Consider the following 20,658-nt stretch of genomic DNA (forward strand, 5'->3'; position numbering starts at 1 on the left):
GCAGAAAGAATTTGTCATGTCCTGTTTTTCCCCTTCAGGAGTCATGTAGTAGCAATCAGGGATACACAAGAGCTCTGTTCATACACGTTTGCTGTTCATGCTGCCAGTGATAGAGAAGTTGTGTTCACTTGCTGCTGGCTGCTACACAAATTATAATGCCACAGAGCACTATGTGTAGTATTCTGAGGTGGTGATTAAGGCAAACTCTGTTAGGGTTTTTAATTGCAATCAGTCTTATATATAACAGTAGGTGAGTGTTTATAAGTGCTCCTCTTATTCAGACTGCTAATACATAACTGGGAACTTGTCTCTAATAACATTCTAGTATTTTTCATTCAAGCTTCTTACAGACCACATACCCATACCTCTATCTTTCAAAAATAGAGTGATAATAAGAAAAAACCTATGCCCACAGCTCTCAACTGGTTTTAGCTTAGAAGAGTTGATCATCTGCTTTGTTTTACAGATCGTGAAGCATCTCTGGGGATTTGATTTCTGCGTTGTTTTACTAAATGCCTGTGTTTATCTGCTCAGTCTTTTCCATAAGTGCTGTCTCAATGCCCTATTCTGTTTTGAGGAGTAGATTCTGCCTCATTTTCTTTCTCCTTTTGTGAAAGAGATGAAAATGCTTCCCATTTCTCCCACCTGTTTAATTATTACAAACCAATAATTGTTCTTGTGTCAAAATGAAATAGATGGTGTTGTCTCACAAACGGAGTTCGTTACCCGCTGTGCAACACCCGATACACACACAGATCTGAGATATCAGTTTGTTTCAAGTTTTGCGCCAGACTGGGTGCTAGGTGGTAGCTCCACAAAGCTAGCCCCCCGGCTTGTTCATACAGGTACAGTATCTATGCAGTCTAGTTATACATATTCATAAGTAATTACATAAAGCAGTTTTCTATTGGTCTACATTTTCTCATCTTATTCTTAAAGCCACAGTATTACTTTAATATTCTACGCATGCCCAAAGGTGAGGGGTCTCCACTTGGGCTGGGGTCTCCAGCTCAAGGGGTGTGACTTTTAGTATTATAATGAGGACCGTTCTCATGAGGATGCTTCTTACCACACTTCTGCTAGCAGCTTCAGATTGTTCCCAAAACATCTTAATTAGCTTACATATTTCTCCAGGATGTGTTTCACTTCCCAAGGACAATAATTTTAATTAGACATTCCACATTCTGGTCTGAATCTTCCTTACCAACTTAACGTAAGTCCTGGCCTTCCACCAGCTCCTGATTGACTACAATGGAAGAAATGGGAAACATTTTCATCCCTCTCACAAAAGAGGAGGCGAACAAAGTCCTTTATCATAGCAGATTTTTATTATTTTCATTATGCATTTTTTTTCTTAATCAGTTTTTAATGTTAATAGTTATGCAGAATATCAGTCTTGTCCTAATCTTTCATGAAACAACACTTCACCAGGAGAGATTCCCACTTTTACTGATACTGGCTTTCAATTTAATGTAAGTAATAGTCTTCCATATAATTCTGAAAAAAATATTTCCTTTGCATACATATTCTAGAGTTTGGTTTTTTTTCTCCCCCACTATACACATTTAGTCTTAGATAAAGGTCTAGTATCTTATGCTGCATAACTTCAGTGATCAATGGAGCTTTGTGGGTACTCCCAGCCCTTGCCAAATGATGATCAGTAGATAGCTCTGGAGCTTGCTATCAGAGCCAAGGTTTTTTCAAACTGCTTTTTTCATTGGCATCCAGTTGCATTTTGAAATTTTATGCAGTAATGCTGTTGAACTAGTAATTCTAACAGTCATGTTAGGGGAATATAGAATGTTCTGCTTCATTTCCATTTGCAGGTCTGGAAATTCAAATAGCGTCTTAAAACTTCTCAGTGTTTTTTAGCAGTCTGTTTTTGGAGTTTTGAAAAAACTGAGAAAATTAATCTTAAATCTTCCTGACTCATAAAAATTAAATTTTGTTTTAACAATGTTAATTTGTACAGGGTATGCATCACTGTTCCCTATGAAATTAATTCATTATCAGTATTTCTTCTGAAAAGACCATCCCATTTAATTTTATCATGCTTTCTCTATTTTTAATCATAGTCAGAACATAGTGGATTTTTAAAATTACATGAATCTTTTGCCTTAAAAAATGGGGCAGATCAAGTACAAACATGGACAGAGTGAACAAGGAGGCAGATAAGGTCTGATTTTCATTAGCTAGTTATTTTGGTTAAAAGATTGCAAGTATGTAGCCATCAGGAATAAAACATAAGTAGTTAGGAGGCATAGGTGAAAAAAGCAGTAGCAATTAAGAAGGTTGAAGAAATTTTGAATAAAATAAAATAAAAATAAAGACAAAGAGGAAAGAAAGCTTAATGGGAAGCAAGGTAGTATGCATGAAATGATCAAGGGTTTATGTGAGGGTTGGAATAAAGAGAGAAGCTACAGAACTGGGAAGAAGGTGAAGTGAGAATAAAAAAATATACAGTGTTCCTCCAGTGAAGGAATTTGTTTATTATGTTCTCAGAAAAGTAAGAAGTAATACTTTATTAAAAATGTATTTGTTTTTCTGTATTCAAATTATCTACTGACTTGCATGCAAGCTTTTAAACAACTTGAATTATAGCTGTTCCCTTTAAAATTGGACAGAAGTCAATTCTTGATCTTTGTAAAGTGCTCAATGCCTTCACAGGACACACAGCAGGCTGAATAGAAAGCCTTCATTCTGATTTTCCTGCTTTTATGTGGTTACAATTAACTCCATATGATGCACATTGTTGTATTTGTGATTAAACTTTCCAGGGAATGACCTGAATTCTGATAGCAAGAAAATGGTGTATTTTCTGTATGCAGTGTGAGTCCAGCACTGGCAGCCATGTTGCTTTGTTGAGCTTTTGAGAAGCTCCGGCTGCCTGCAGGCTGTCCTCCTTATTCATGCTCTCAGCGGCAGTTAGCAACTGTCCCTCCTACCCCTTTCAGATGGGTGTCCCCATTTCCACCCCTTCCCTGCTGGGTTTCACATCCTTCCCCCTGCATCTCTCCACCATCCTCTTGCAGCAGTGCCATGTCCAGTCCCCACACAAACAGCTCCACTTCTGCTTAAGGCCATCCTTACGACCCTGTTTGGCAAGGGAATGAATGCTCATGGGTGAAACTGAGAACCTGCGTAGAACCAAAAGGGGCTCTGTGTAGGTACCCGTGTTGTGGATGCTGACTTGGATCTTCTTACAAGAATAAAAGGCTGCAATGTTTGGGAATTTCCCAGGGAAGCAACATGCTTGTGCTGTACCTTGCAGTGTAGTGTAAAGATTCCTAAGCTAGAACTGAGCAGTAAACTGGTGCAGCAGCACAGCTGGAGTCTATTTTCAGTTTATTTCGGGAGCTCTAGAATTCCTCCAGTGCCTGATTCAAGCTAATCAGAGTATCTTTACATAATAGTGCCATTTGTAGGCACACAGAACAACAAATTCTTTTGATGAAACAAAACATTGTGGTGTTCCTTTTGAAACATTTGGATGCTTACAGAATTAAATATTTCAATATTTTACTGGGAAAAAAAAAGTAAAGTGAAATCAGATTGTCAAAGAATATGAATATTGGGTTTATTGGAATATGTCATCTACTGAAGCATTTGGTTTTCTTTTTAACAAGGGAAATTTCCATTAAAAATTTTATCAGGTTGTTTTGATGGGACAAAATCAAATAGTTTGCACAGTCTTACATTAAATGTAACATTTAAATATAAGTAAAATCATTAGAGAGAGATTTCTCTATTGCCTTAGGATTTTGACTTGGGTGATCTCATTTCTGAAGGCAGCTTCAAAAATTTCAACCTTTACTTTGTTGTCTAAAATAAGTTATCCTCCTGTCTAGCCATTTTATTTATATTATTATCCATATCTTATCTTGGGTGGTGTTTTTTTTTTTTCCCGATTTAGAGTTTGTTAGAAGAAACAGAAAAGGAGTGTAAATTGTAGATTCTTTATTTTAGTGTGACTTATACGAATATATTCTCTGGTTTGCTATCTGTGAGTGACACTAAGCTTGAGATATTCTGACAAGGGTCTGGCATATTTCTTAATGGTGCAGAGGAATGTGCGTCACTACTTTCAGGAGACTGGGTCGTTATTATATGACTTATCTTGAAGCCATGATCTCATACATATTGAAAGATAGTAAGTCATTTATTCTCTGTCATTTTTTTAATGCACAGTCTGGGATAAGCTCTATTTTACTAAGTGCACACAATGTTAGAAAAGCATTAGAACAAAGCCAAGTCATTGCTCTGTGAGAAACTCGAGCATAAATGTGGCTACAGTTTTCTTATATGCCTAATCTGAGACCTGATCCAAGCTTAAAAATTTACCTTTTAAGAGAATTTACCTTGTAAGAGAAAGAACAAGAACATATGGGGCTGCAGCTGCAGGAGGAGTGGAACAGCCCAGCTTGGATCATCCTAAATGCCAAGCAAAAATGACATATCCTATATTTATTGCTAATTGTATTTGTTAGGGAAGCATGTTACCTGCTAAACAGCATTCAGTAAATCCTGGTTTTACAGTTGTTTTACAGTGGTATTTAAAACATATGATAGGCTCTAGTAAAGCATTGTACCATTGCTTAAGGAAAACCATACTGCTCAGCTTCTCCCCATAGACATTAGAGTTTAGCTTTCCTTAAGATGAAATGTCTTAGATATTTTCATAAGATATTGTCTACTGTGTATTGCACTTACTGCATGCTTGGCTGGCTCCAGGACCTCCGATGTCTTTTTTCAATAACAGATTCCTTGGGTTAAAATGTTCTAGAGCAGTGTTTTTACAACAGAGGTATTCAAATGTTTTGCTTTTTCTAACTCTGAAACAGGATATAACACAGGAAAGGAAGACCGCAGCTTGAAAAGCAAGGGAGAAGTCTAAAATGTTTCCTTTACCATCCTTTGACAAAGCTCTGAAGTTGCTGAAGTCGAGTTTTGTTTTTCTTTTCTTTGCGCTCTCTGATGTCTTACACTGAATCAACCAACTTTCCTTTTCCTCAGCTTTTCCTGAACCAAGGCAAGCTATGCCTAATAAGCCTGATCTCCACAAGCAGTTGAGTCAAAAATTTCATAGATGGTTTGCTCTTGCATTTACTTGGAATGTAACTCCATTGGAATTGGAATGTGGCTCCCTCTCAGCTAGTCTGTTCCCCACGTTTTTAAGTGAGTTTATTTCTAGTCATCCTCTTGCCTCTTTTTCTTTGCTTAAATCAAACTATTTTATTAACGTATTACTACATTTAAATACTTTTAATAATGAGACTTAGGAACATTTGGAATGTTCAGCTGCAAGTTAATGACGAATACAAAAATTTGGGATAAATTAAGGTTCTGCTCGTGACTATGATTTCCTGTTTCTGAATGCTGTAATACTAACTTGCAGTGTTGTTTTTTTTCTCATGTAGAGAGCATTTGATGGAGTATCTTTATTCTGAAAAGGAAGTCATCCTTTTAGATCATCAGAAAGTTAAGGTGTCTGGAAACTTGGAAAATGATGAGATCATGCTTTTAGATTCTTTAAGGTCATTGTAACTAGTATAGCATTTCTGAGAGCTTTTTCTCTTTAAGATACACTAGTTACAACTTGAAAAAAAAGGTATGAAGGAGCAGAAGAAGAGAAAGGTGAAAGAAGGGAAGATCAGAAGAACCAGAAGAAGGTGTCCCTGCCCATGGCAGGAAGGTTGGAACTAGACGATCTTTAAGGTTCCTTCCAACCCAGACCATTCTATGATTCTAATCAACTTTTCTTTCCTCTTCTGTTTTGTCTTCCTATTTTTAAAGTCTCATCTGCCTCGTCCTATCTTTCCTTCTCCCCATCTTTTCTTTGTCTTCTCTTGTTCCTTTTGTCCTTTTTGGTGATTAACTCTTCATCCTTCTTTCCTTCTCATGCTTTTGCTCTGTCAGATCATCTTTGCTGAAGTTATCTTGATCTTAGATGCTCTGGAGAGTATCATTGTTAATCTTCCTAACTGAACAATATAAAATTAAATAAACAAACCTGTCCTGTGTGAGCATACTGAGATAGAAGTGGATGGATCAGGGATATAAATTTGACTCCTGGAACCTGGGAGTGTTGTTAGTTCATTACTGTTATGTTGCCACGGACAAAAGGCAACATTAAGTTGATGAATGCCAGTGTCATGTACTGGTGTTTTGCTACTAGGTTAGATAACTTAATGTTGTTATAATACCTGTATTTTAGGGCTGCATGTTCATAAAACATTTCAATAAGCTTATGTTAAGTTTATGTTAAGCTTACAGTAAACAGACATTTATCTTTTTCTTCTAAACATACATTGAGTTTAGCTTAGGGGCATATCTTTGTAGTTTGAAGCATAGGTGACAGAAAAGATGTTTTAGTAAATTGATTTGTTTATCTCCTTCCCAATTTTTTTCCTAAACTGTAATATTCTGGATTGGCAAGGTAAATGGTTCTTGCTCCTAAGGTTATTGATTGTTGACAGGATTTGTGGCAGGGATGATTTATGGAAAGACCTAACCAAAGATGGGGAACTAATTTGTGATTTAGAAACAAATTTTGGTGAGGAAATTCTTGGTGAATTTGCCAGAAATTGCTAAAAGATGTTCTGACCATAATGACAGGTAAATTATAAAATTACTTTATAAAAATTAGTGATTTAATCAGTATTGTACTTACAGTAACTGTTCATAGTGGGTGCTAACCTGTAATGGTCCTTTTCATGGAATAAATCAGTACAGTATATGCTCTTTAAGATGTATGTATTGTGCCATTTTATAATAGACCTATCATAGGGCTGCGTGTTTCTATAGAGGAGAAAGATACTAAAAGTTTGATGATATAAGTAAATGGAAATAAAATTAACGCAGAGTATGGTCACATTACAGTCAAATTGTGATTATGTCTCACAGTCAAATTGTGATTATGTCTCACACAGCTTTAAAGGAACTGGCTTGATTTAGCTACTTTTGATACCTCAAAAGTAAATTTTTCACAGAATAACAGAATCACAGAATCGTATAGGTTGGAAAAGACGTTTAAGATCATCGAGTCCAACTGTAAACCTAACACTGCCAAGACCACCACTATACCATGTCCCTAAGCACCTCATCCAAACGCCTTTTAGATACCTCCAGGGATGGTGACTCAACCACTTCCCTGGGCAGCCTCTTCCAATGCTTGATAACCCTTTCCATGAAGAAATTTTTCCTAATATCCAATCTAAACCTGCCCTGGCGCAACTTGAGGCCATTTCCTCTCATCCTATCACTTGTTACTTGGGAAAAAGAGACAGACATCCACCTCGCTACAACCTCCTTTCAGGTAGTTGTAGAGAGCAATAAGGTCTCCCCTCAGCCTCCTTTTCTCCAGACTAAGCAACCCCAGTTCCCTCAGCCGCTCCTCATAAGACTTGTTCTCTAGACCCTTCACCAGCTTTGCTGCCCTTCTCTGGACACACTCCAGCACCTCAATGTCTCTCTTGTAGTGAGGGGCCCAAAACTGAACACAGTAGTCGAGGTGCGGCCTCACTAGTGCCGAGTACAGGGGGACAATCATTTCCTTACTCCTGCTGGCCACGCTATTTCTGATACAAGCCAGGATGCCATTGGCTTTCTTGGCCACCTGGGCACACTGCTGGCTCATATTCAGGCGGCTGTCAGCCAACACTCCCAGGTCCTTTTCTGCCAGGCAGCTTTCCAGCCACTCTTCCCCAAGCCTGTAGCGTTGCATGGGGTTGCTGTGACACAAGTGCAGGACCTTGCACTTAGCCTTGTTGAACCCCATACAATTGACCTCGGCCCATCGATCCAGCCTGTCCAGGTCCCTCTGTAGAGCCTTCCTACCCTCAAGCAGATCAACACTCCCACACAAGTTGGTGTCATCTGCAAACTTACTGAGGGTGCACTCGATCCCTTTGTCCAGATCATTGATAAAGATATGAAACAGAACTGGCCCCAACACAGAGCCCTGGGGAACACCACTTGTGACTGGCCGCCAACTGGATTTAACTCCATTCACCACAACTCTTTGGGCCTGGCCATCCAGCCAGTTCTTTACCCAGTGAAGAGTACACCCATCCAGGCCAATTTCTCCAGGAGAATGCTGTGGGAAACCGTGTCGAAGGTTTTACTGAAGTCAAGATAGACAACATCCACAGCCTTTCCCTCATCCACTAGGCGGATCACCTTGTCACAGAAGGAGATCAGGTTGTTCAAGCAGGACCTGCCTTTCCTAAATCCATGCTGGCTGGGCTTGATCCCTTGGTTATTTGCTACATGCCGTGTGATGTAGCGGATAATTCAGGATGATCTGCTCCATCAGCTTCCCCGGTACCGAGGTCAGGCTGACAGGCCTGTAGTTCCCCAGGTCCTCCTTCTGGCCCTTCCTGTAGATGGGTGTCACATTTGCTAATCTCCAGTCAACTGGGACCTCCCTGGTTAGCCAGGACTGCTGGTAAATGATGGAAAGGGGCTTGGTGAGCAATTTTTGAGACAGAGGAAGTCAGTATACTTTTCAAATCTGTGAAACTGAGGTCTGTGCTGTGTCAACTGTCCTTTTATCTCTACGCCCAGTCATTTGGGTATGAATAAAGGAGCCACAGTTGCAACTTTTGTCTTCAAAGTAGACAAAACCTTCCCTTGGTAGAGACATTTTCAATATATTTGGTAATGACCTACAGAGGATGAAGGAAAAAAAAGAGCTTTCCCGTTCATTTAGAAAGATCTGCTTAGACTTCACTGAGGTGAGAAAGCCAAATGATTAATAGGTGCGGAAATTAGGCATCGGGAGTGTGTTCTTATGAAAGATCCTGTTGTTTGTCTGTTGTTGTCACCAACATTTTTCAGACATTGTTTTCAAGGCCTTATTCTGAAAAATTCAAAGGTGGAAAAATACTTGATTTGACTTACACTGTCATTTGAACTGTAAAAGAATGATACTCTACTAACCTTAATATAGGGGTTTTTGAGAACTGGAAAGGGTAATGGAAGAAGCTGGTTGTACTGGTGTATTGGGTGTGCCTCTAGTAAAGTCTCTAAGGTAACTGTTTCAAGATGATTATAGCAACAGTTACTGCTGTAAATGGAATCTGCTGTGCCATGTTGTTAAAGGAAAGACAGACAGTGCCATGTTTTATCTTAAAGATTCCCATCCTACTAGGCCATGGCAGAAGTCCTGAAATCTTGTGTTCAGCACTATAGCAATCTCCATAGCTTTGTATTTTTAGTAGATTTTTATAGATGTGAGCATATTACGCAATAGTATTCAAAACAAAGACAATAGAAATATTTGGAATAAAATATTTTGTATAATACTAAAATTTGCTTGACTTGAGTCAGGGACTGGTTCCTCTCCTGGTCCAACTGTTGGTTAAATACCCAAATAAATTGCATAGATCACTAATTGATGGCTAAGAAAACTCCTTGTGAATGTTAGAAATGCATTTAAGATGATTTACTATCTTGGAAGTATCAGGAATAAACCTCAAGTTAATGCAGCTTAACTCTGAAAGTTTTGTATTTATTTAACAAGTTCCTTATCTTATTTGGCATAGTCCTTGCTATTCTTGTAAGTAAGAAGCACTCTTAGTATGTAGGTATTCGGAATTCATAGAACTTTGTTTTATCCTTCACTCAGTTAAGTTATATGCATTTGTAGTATAAGCTGCATTTTCCCCAGTTTATTTGATGGGGTTTTTGGTTTGCTGGGTGGTAGGTTTATTTCATTACATCAATTGTGTATATCTTTTTCTCTGTACACTCAGTGACTAAACTTGTTTAGTAAGTAGGAGTCTCTTGGCTTTCATCCTTTTCACATGATGCCTTCATAATTACATCTTTGTTCATTCATTCTAGTATATTTATCCAACAGTCCATCACCAGTGTTTTAAGGCAAAAATCAGTCTAGATCTGTAGTAGTTCTCATTCCTTTCCCAAGATGTTCCCTTTGAATAAAGGTTTGTCTTCCCTATGACTCAGATTTGCTGAAAGCAATCCATTTTGCATTTCCATAAAGTAAAACATGGTGATTCTTTCGAAGACAAGGAGTTAAGCTTATAGGGCTGCACAGACAAGTTTTAAAACACAGATACCTGTGTACTACTATATACACCACACAAAAACTATTAATTGGTGGTAGCACACAAAAGAGCAAACATCTATCCTGGGGAATAAGATTGGAGAAGAATTAAGTAAGTAGTGGGAAAATATAAATGAAGAACAGACTGAGGGGATAAAACCATGGAAAACTGATTATAGGATAATTTTAGGATTAAAGATATTTCTGAGGGACTAGAACAAAGATGGCTGAGAATTTATATATTCTTTTTTGTTTGTTTTATTAGCTGAATAGGGAATTCCAGAAAGTGGTAACAGAGAAAGAAATAAAGCTTAAGAGAGCAAATGGGCTCTGGCTTCTAAGCCTGTAGAGGGCAACTAACCCAAGTGTATTAAACTGCTTAAATTACATAGTTAAGCAGATATTGTTTAGGATTATCAGAGAGCTCTATAAACTTGCTTGAGGGAGCTACTTATCTGAATAATGTTATTACCTTGCGAGGTAAGTTTCCATGAAAATGCAGTCTTCCTTGGAATGTCCTCTCCAAGGACTGTTTTTTTAACATTAAAATGTCATTGGATAAAGTCACAAATAGTCCTGGTAGTAGGGTTTAATACTGCTTTTATCAATGGACTATATTATAAGGTTTATTCTTGCTTGCTGTCTCCTTAGAGTCCTGGAATGAGCAAAGAGTTGTCCTATTCCAGCTTTGATGTTAAATTGGAAAGGTGGAAGACTAAATCCCGTCGAACTAAGGCAGATACAGACTTCAGGTCTAATGTATTTGTAGTGAAAGGGAAAGGATTTGAGATACATCAAGCAAGGGTCAGTAGAACACAGCTCTCCAGGAGCGTAAACTGATCTTAGGAGCTTTCCTTTCCTTGATGTCCATGCACAGTACCTCTCTCCTGTACTCTCTGCTTCTCAAGTATTGTCTGTTATGGTCAATATTGTCCATAAAATCTCTTAAGAAATTAATGGGATAAAGCAGTAAATTAATAGGAGAAATTATTGAATACTGGCAAAATAAAGGCTTGATATAGCCTTATGTTTAACTGTACCAAACTTGGACACAGAGCTGGCTTAGATGGAAACAGAATTTTTTAAATTTTGAACTCCACAGCTAGAAGATTTATAGAAGTAGTACTTGAAACTTGAAACGTATTTGTTTCTCAGACCAATGAACATAAAGCAGACTTCCCAGAATAGGTTTGCAATGGCATATAGTAACCTTAGGTAATGTGTGAAGGTGTAATATAAATACTGAGTTGCTTTGCTGTAGTAACGGAAGTAGGAAAACTCACAATCTTCCTAATATACAATTAAGACAAACTTGTAGCCTGTTATCAGTCCCTTATTTCATTAAACTTCAAGTTCCTGGGCATTAGGAGAACAATATTATCCCAAAAGTTAGATCCTGAACTGGAACTGAGACTTCTGATTTTTACTGCTCAGTCTGTAGCCTTTTTTCTTTGAGTTTTATTTTTTAATTCTGTGTATTCAGCAGTACGCTTTTTCAGCAGCCTTATAAGGTAGCTGAATGTATAAATACCATAGTGGAAACAATCTCTGCATCAGACCGTGCCTGTGTAATTGAGCGGTGGTTGGGAGGCTGTGCCTCCAAGGCAGATGTCTACTTAGCAGCTCATTCCTATGGACAACACAGCTGTTATTTTTTCAGTGACTAACTTTAAACTTTCTATGGTATTAATGTTTCCACAGGCTCAACACCTGTAATACTGTAAGTACTCAAAGATTGTATCCAAAATGGAATTATGGCAAGATTGTCAACAGAAGTGGTGGAAAATTAGAACTGCTGTTGCAGTGTGAACACTTTCAACACACACAAACTTAAAAACCCTCTACAAAGGAAATACAAATTAGAGCAGCTTTATATAAGCAATAATGATTTATTTATTTATTTATTTTTAATCAGGATTATTGAGTCATGAACCTTCAGGCAATTTCTTGTTATGTAAACGGGAGCACAATTTTAACAAATACGAAGTATTGTGTAATGCCCCAAGCAGCCAAATCTGCTTATGTTCTCCAAAGATGTATAGAATGTAGAGGACACTTTTTCTCTTTCCCTTCCCCAGACTGTATATGGCCACCTGAAGCTAATTTTTATGGAGATTTGATAGGTTAGAACAGGTGATATTGATTGCAAAAATTGATCTGAATTCACCAAAATGAACATATATGTGTATGTGCATGTATATATAAACTAAAATGCAAGGGCTTGGCAACATTCTTGGCAACATTGTATGTATGTAGGTATACAGTGTATATATAACTACGTCATGTGGAATCTCCACATCCAGATCTAGTCAGGCAACAGAGAATTTTGGGCGTGCCAAAATAACAGTATACAATAACAATACTACTGTGCTTGATAGTGTTTTTGATAGTTTTAATTGCCACTAGATATTGAAAAACTTTTGATAGAGTTGTCAAGGCTTGTTCCTCTGAGTCCTGGGGAGAGCAGGTTCTAGCAAACACTTTTTCAGCTGCTCTTCACTACTATACCATGCATGTGGTCACGAAGAACAAAAGTTTAGGAATCGTATTTAGAACAAAGGGCAAAACAGCTTATTACTAGCATGTATCCTCAGCAAGTACAGGAACCTTCAGAATTTGTAGTTCAAGATCTCGAGCAATGTGTACTTCTGTTGCTAATTCTTTTAGTTATGGTCTAGGTAAGTATTTAAATTTAAAGCCTTTGCTCCCAAGATAAACAATAATAGAGAATCATGATTGCAAGAAGTGCAGATCTTGTTTTCAGATAAGATTTCTTTGCAATAGTAAATACATCCTGAAGTGGAAGGTAGATGTGTCTTAATGGATCAGAAACCCATAACACAAAACCAAATTCAGTTGGATTTTTAGTTTTAAAAGTAATCCCTTGATTCAACATTTATATTCCCTTATTCATAAGATAATAAATTTTATGTTAAGAAAATTGCCTTACGTAAAAGTCAGAAGAAATGTTGCCTCCAATGTCAAGAGTGCTAAACTTTAATCTCTGAAATACAGTTTCAATACATAGGATGTGAAGAACTGTCACTGTATAAACCTTTAAAACTTTGTAAGAGGCAGAGTAAAGCGAACGTGATACTTAGGAAGCAAGAAACATGGTAAAGCAAAATGGGAAAAAAAGTAACCATTAGATCTTCCTGCTTCAGGAAGAGTACAAAACCATTTCAAGAATTGTCCATGCTGCATGGAAGAATGGAAAAAACAGATGTAGCTTTGAAATTATTTCTTGCAATGGAACAGGGGCTTTAAGGCAGGCTGTTCATAAAGAAATGGGGGGACAGGGGAAGACAAACAACAACAAACCAACCAAACAAACAAGCCCCCAACTGCACGGGGCAATTTACACTACCTGAGGAGCTTCCCTGAAGCTCTTTATTTTAAAGGCAAGCAATCAAAAGAAGCCATGGTACCTTGGTAAAATATGTTGCCAATTTTGACTCACCCTCATGGTGAACAGGTGAAAGGTGTTAGCTTAAACTACTTCACAGTTTCCCTTTGCACAGTTACTATATTTCATAGGATGTGTGATAATTTAAGTGGTAATGTAAATTCAAACCCACAAGTTTTTAACATCTTTGTATGCCTTGGTATTGCATAACCCCTTTGGCAATTTTATATTTGGGATATATGTGGAAATATGAGAAATTTGTGTACCACTTTTTAGTAAGTATGTGTTGAAGGAATACACGGGCGAGATAAAGTTTGCTGATAGAAAAAAGATCAGGCATAAGAAAAACATGTTAGGTAGAAATAAAGTGTCTTAGGCCTATCTGTAGAGGCTTGGAAAGGTTACATGGTAATGCTTTCTTAATTTTACTTTTAGCATTTTTTTATTTTTGTTATTTTGTGGACTTCTATAAAATATTAATAGGTATCTACTTCCACGTTAGTTGGAATGCTTCAAAATATTTCTAATTTCTGACACAGAGCATGCAAATATTTAATTTTAGACATGTGAGCAATCCTGTGCCATTTTTACTTCACTTCTTTGAGCTATTTGTTTTTATAACTGCAAAAATTATGTTGTTATAGACCTGTGTTTAAGTAGATACGTATGTAAGAATATACCGTATGTTCACATATCCTGCTCCATAATTTTTGAAGCTGTAGTTAAAGTTTAGATCAAATAGGTAATGAGTTCAAAGAATACATATTAAAAATTATAAAGAATAATTTTAGAGAAAATAGAAACAAGTGAACTAGCGTATTTTTTAAAATGTAGATTCCAAAACCAATACAAATATTCTCAAACTTGTAAAGCCATTTCCCTGTTTCTGCTTAAAATCAGAAATAATACATGCTAAATTTCAAACCAAACTGATTTGATTCTTCACTAGAAAGTTAGTGCTTAGAGTTAGTGTTTGGGGTGAAGTATGTTATCAGTAGCATTACTTCCTTAATTTAATAGAGAATGGTTTCATCATCATTCTAACTGCAAAGGTTATGAGCTGGCAGCCTGTATCAGATATTGTGACCGGCTATAAATAAGCAGGAAATGAAAAAAGGGAAAGAAGGAGCCACAAAGTTACTTGCTAAAGGTTTGTGTTAGTTTTCAGGCTCAAGCAGGGTGACGGTATCTGAGGGCTGGAGAGGTCTCCTGAGGTATCTCCTCCTTCTCGGTCTCACGGCAAGCTGTTTCTGAAGTATGGCATATTAACTATGTGCACAAATACTGCATTTTGCAGCTGAGTATTAGAATGACTTGCAATATCATGGTTTTCTCACCTCGTGAACTTAGGATGAGGGAATGCTGCCTCTGGGCCCTGAGGGTACTGCCAGGCCCGACTGCCCCTGCCTGGCCTCCCCCAGGGCTCCCAGACCCTGCCTATGGCCCAGGACCCCATGCTAGCCTCCTGGGGCCTTCCAGCCCTGCCCTGGCAACGCCGCAGCAGGGCTGCTCTCCAGCTCCCCAGAGTCGGTCCCCTCCATGGGCGGACAGCCTTGGGCTTGCCGCATCCTCCAGGCTGCCCTGCTCCCGGCAATGGCAGGGTGACAGGCCTGGCTGCCAGGCCCTGCCCTGCTGCCCTGGGAGAGCCGCGGGGTCCCGGCCCCAGGGAGCCTCCAGCCCTGGCAACGGCATGACACCCTGAACCTTGCTCTCAGAGATGTGCCCTGAGGATCTTTCAAACTGTTTCAGCCTTAATTTTCTGAATGTCAGGAGACAAAGGAGTCCAAAAGAAGCTGAGTTAGTTAGCTGTAGTAATTTTAAAATGTAAAAGATGGTTAGTTCTTTTTCTTCTCAAAATGTTTTTCAAGTACACACAGGAATTACCTGCAGTTCCTCTCAAGTCCTGGAGTACATTTTTTGTCCTTTACTTATTTCTTCCTTTCAAAGCTTATCCCACTAGCAGACAAAAATTAAGCCTCCCCTACTCCCCCTCCGATCCCTGTGGTTTGCCATATACTTTCATTTGAAAATCTGCTGTAGGGAAGTGGGATTTGGTGGACATTTTTTATTAAAGTGGACTAAAGATGTGCTGGCACATACAGTCAATATTGCTTTTTTCACAAAGAAGTCCTTGATTTTCTGCGTAAGCATCATTTAGTACATGGCAATGGATAAAATGGATCAATCTTCCTCCTTCTAACGCTGGGCCCCAGCAGGGAAAACGGGTGGAAGAGGCAGCTTTTGCATTGGCATCAGGAGGAAGAAGTTGTCCTCCTCTGTCCTCACCTCCCTCACCTGCCTCTTCTTCCCCCTCCTCCATTTCCCGTTGCAAAAGTCATTTGCCACTGTGTTTATTTAGGCATCATCATCCAATTCTGCCTGCATTTCTAAGAAGCTTTTTCCTAATTGTTTGTCACAGAATTCAATGGGAATGTGATTTGCTGGAGGGTGTAGTCACTCAAATTCTCCAGTTTAAGGAGTGTTACCCAAACCATTGGTAGCAACTAGTGAGGGGAGGTCTCCTTTAGACCACTGGACACTGGTTGCCTTCCCAGCCTGGCCACTCTTTTCAAGGCTGCAGTAGGTTTTAAATTCCAGTTACAAGAAAACCAAAATTAAGTGTTTATCTCACTTAACGTTTTAAATGTTTGTTTCTTTTGTGAAATTTACATCACAAGACCACTTGTAAGTCACAAACCAAAACCGAGGCGTGACCTATATTGAAAAAGCTTTGCCAGCGAGCCTGCAGCCGTATGTATGGGAAGCATAGGATGTGAAAGCTACTGGCTTCTGCTGGTTCAGTGTCAACCATCAGGCATCTCTTACCAACACAGACATGCTGCAAGACTGAGTCATACTAGGTAAACCATGTTTTTACTGGAACAACCTTTTTTGTTGGAAGGTGAACAGTTTTTACCCTTTGGTGCTGCATACAGGTTTGTTGGCAGGCTTAGCCTTTTTAACATACTGATATTTCTACACCAGTAAAGCTCTAGATTAAGCATAGCTATAGCCTGAGCAAAAGCATTATCCAGTTCTCTGAATAAAATAAACTATGCAAAAGGAAAAAAAGCTGTGTGTATAAATTTATATATATACACACACATTTTTGTATGGTTGCATCCATAAAAGAAAGAAAAGTCCGTAGAAGAATAAGAACCCATATAAAAATTGCGATGTCAGCTGAGTGCTGAGTTTTTCCTCATGCTTCTCATTGGCTTATCTATCAAGCAGGGCTTTTGAGTTTCAGCTAGGCTTTGTTGACATGCAGAAAATTGTGTATTGAAGGTTGCACCTTTTTTTTCTCTCAATCACAAGAAGATGTATAGAAAAATCTCTTTGTGGCTTCTATATATAAATTCTGAATTTGACCGTGGTAGGATTTTGGATGCCTGTGATATTTTTCATATTGTATAAAGGTTACAAAAGGGGAATAGAGGTAGAAAGTGGTTATTACTCTACTTTTTATTGTGGGTGTTAAAATTAGTTACAGTCCAATAAGTATGCAGGTTATTATGAATTTTTGTTGAGATTGAAAAACATATCTGGATTTATAAGGGGATTATTCATAATCGAGTCATTGTTTTCTAGTGCTTATTTCCCTTTAAGTTGTAAAACAGTTTTATGTATATAGCATGTGATTTGTGATTTATGATGAGTTTTATATAAGTTTTCTTATAAGTCTTTCTTTTTTTTTTTTAAATCCTTTTCAAGATTTTTTTTTCTGGGAGGATGGGGAGAAAATGTAGACAAAGTGTGTGATCTGGGTAAGCTTTCCTTCTGTTTTGTGTTTTCTGATTATGGGGAGAAATAGTACACCCAATTCCAGTCTCAACTGAGTGCTCAATCTTCCTCATCTAAAGCTGAGTCATTTTAAAAAATGAATAATAATTTTTAATGTGGGCTAAATCTTAAATGGTTTTGAATGTAAATTTGTCTTTAGTTATAAAAAGTATCTTTGTTAGGACTGAAAGACAGTTAAGGAAAAATCATACACTTTGACACTTTTACTGTTACAAATGTAGGTTTCTTGTTTCTAGTGTCATGACTTTAATTGCTTTGCCTTTATTCTGAAACAATACAACACTAGCCCAAGTCTCATCTCTATATCTATTGTTTTGGAGTCCTTATTTTAAAATATTTTTTTGCAGCATTGTGTGGAATCCAGCTACTTTTCTCCCGTGTACTAGTAATAGTTTTTCAGTTAGCAGTCTTCCACACCATGCCTAGCCTGTTTGTTCTGCCCCAAACTCACTGGACCATGAGGTGGGAAACCACATCTGACCTCATCCAAGGAAAGCTCTGATTCATGGGCCACAGTTTCCCTTTCTCTCCTTCCACCCCCTTGGCTAAATGAACACTGCAGCATTCTATCCAGATTGCAACAGAAGATGGGTTGAACGATAAGGGTTTAAATCCATTCAGGCAGAGGAGAGAATTGAAGGTCTTCCATATTTTGAGTGAATGCCCAAAGCACTGGGGTGGTGGGTAATAAAAATAATAAAATTGTGAGAACAAAAAAAAGACATATGTTTCATGAAACAAACCTTATATTTAAAGCTACCTGAAATTCATACTTTCCAGCTATAGCTTTGCGGATAAGATGGGATTTAAGCACTACAGTGACAGGCTATGTGCTATATCTACATGTATTTGGAAACTGTCTCTCTTGAGGAAAGCTTGGAATACAGAGACTTAGACAAAGAAGGAATTTGTCCTTGATTTAAAAAATAGATAAGAGTTATCCAACAGAGTTTAAGACCATATTTGTATTTTAACATGAGTGGTGCTTATGAATTTACTGAGACTGCTTACAGTAAGTTGATAAGTTATGTAGAACATCTGTACTTGAAAGTAACAGTGAGAACAAAGGTTCTGTTTTGACGCTTATGTTTACACCACCATTTTCTAGTGAGTATGTAGATGATTTGGATCAGGCTAAATAAACTGTAATGGAACCCATAGCATTGTTATTTCCTAGTTAGGAAACTTAGGGAAAAAAATTAGGAAAACTTCCTAGATACTTCTGTGTATAATTTCTGGAAATTTTTGTCTATTTTTGGTGGAAAGCATTTACTTGATTTTTTTTTTAAGTAGAATTGAGCATTTTATTGGAGTTTCTCATTTTTATTGGCATAGAGCTTTCCAAGACAATGCCTCTTGTATTTCTTTTTTTTCTTTTTTTTTTCTTTGTTATTTTTGAATGCAGTCCCCAAATAAGAATGAAACTTGAAAATTTTCCTATTCTTCATATTCTTTTAGGTCAACTTATTAAAGATGGAACATGTTCCTAATACTAGTTTGCCTACTAGAGGGTGAGGAAGGAGAATTAACTTTTCTGAGGAATGTCAGCACTGTTGAAGAGTATGCATGCAGAAGATTGTCAGTTGGCGTTTGACTTAAAATATCGATATGTCATTTCATAGCATTTTAAAAGATCTCAATTCATGTTAGTTTGGACACTGTCACATGAACTGAAAAAATGATTGAATGACTGTGAACAAAAGATTGTGAAAAATGGTTCTGCCTTGGCTGTGAAATGTGTGTCATGGTGCTTATAATAAATATAGCTCCTGTCCAGAATGTGGAAATCTCTTGAAGAGTTTTGCTGGGACAAGCAAAGCAGAATTTACATCCACAGACCCTTTTTTCGTGACAGTTATTTCAAGTATGGAATTAGCTGTGCTTTTAGGTTGTGGCTGCTTTAAGCTCATGCACAAAAAAGGTGAATAGTTGTGTTGTTGCTGGAATAGAGAATATTTTCTATCTTAATGATACTCGACTAAGACAAATATGAACAAAATTAGCAGCAAAGATTTAATTTATTTTTAATAAGTAACATAACACAGGTTCTTGGTTTTAATTACAGTTGCATAGGCATAATACTCATTTAAAATTCAATAGAATTTATCTGGCAAAATAGGAAATGAAAGAAGCATGGTCATTGCTGGGAGGAAACCTCAAGACACTGTTGTAAAACTGCTGGAAAGTGGGCCCATTTCTGTTTTATTTATTTATTTATTTATTATGAAAGGTGTGTGGGGAGACCTTGCTGTCTTTCTATTTGATGTGTGTTTAACCTCTTTCCTCCAAAGTTCAGAAAAATTGTTTTTTAGGATGGGGTTCAGTCACCTCTGTCATGCATCTGCTCATCTCACACTGCCACTGTTATGGTTATTGACTTCATTATCATAAGTTGCAATGATTTTTGTATACAAACTTGTATGTGACTACTGAAAACCATGTTTAAATAATAGAGATCAAGTAAAAAAGAATTTTTTGTCAATCATCAATCTGTGTACATGTCCTAATCAGTAAATACCTAACCCATCAGATCCTAATTACAGTTCTTAATAAAATTTATTTATTGACATATTGATTTATTCTTTTCTATGGTTTTTTTGTCTTTTTCACATAAAATTGTAATTGTTTACTGTATTTCAAATGACACAGCATGACTATAGATGACTTTATCAAGTAAATATTTGCTGTGACTGCCCATGAGACCAACTAAACTCTGTTAGTTACAGTTGACAGTAACATTGAAATACATCCCATTAGTGAAAATAAACTGTTTTATTGAGGCTACACATAGTCTTGGGTGTTTTCATTTAAAAAAATTTCATAAAATGACAAACATTGGTAAAAGCCATTCTTATTATAATCTAAACTGTGTATGGGGGTGGGGGAGAAAGAACTCCTCCAGCACCTCTTAAAACAGAATTTTACTGGTGTGTCCTGTTTATAGCTGTTATGAACTGTTACAAAACTATTTTTCAAATCCTTCGCTGCTACATTTTCTCCTTCCAGGTCACATAATTTACTAAACATACTTTTTTTTTGAGTCAGGTTTAAGATGCTGAATTTCTTTAACTTGTAGGAACTATTACAATGCTATATTTTGTTGATATAATTAAAAAAATCAGTAAGACTAGGTCCTAATGTTTGTAATTTTAAGTGTCTAACTAATTGCTCTATGTGATAGTCCTGCTCTTGGTCCACTCTTTGCTTCTCTCCTATCCTTGCAGGTTTTGCTGTAGAAATAAACGTGCAGCCATTAAGTTTACCTGTTTTCTTCTGTAATGCATCTGCTACTCATTACTAGTTCATGTTTTACTTCAGTGTTGTGGCCATTATGCACATTTGACCATTATGCACTCAACTACTGTATTTTAAAGAAAAA

General features: G+C 37.4%; 1 protein-coding gene across 6 annotated transcripts in view; it reads left to right on the top strand.

Annotated features, from left to right (window-relative positions):
* DGKB (diacylglycerol kinase beta) overlaps positions 1-20,658 on the top strand; it is a 325,820-nt gene that overhangs the window by 14,735 nt on the left and 290,427 nt on the right. The gene's annotated exons all lie outside the window — the stretch shown is intronic.

Source organism: Ciconia boyciana, chromosome 2 (assembly GCF_034638445.1).
Source record: "Ciconia boyciana chromosome 2, ASM3463844v1, whole genome shotgun sequence".
NCBI classification, from domain to species: Eukaryota; Metazoa; Chordata; class Aves; order Ciconiiformes; family Ciconiidae; genus Ciconia; species Ciconia boyciana.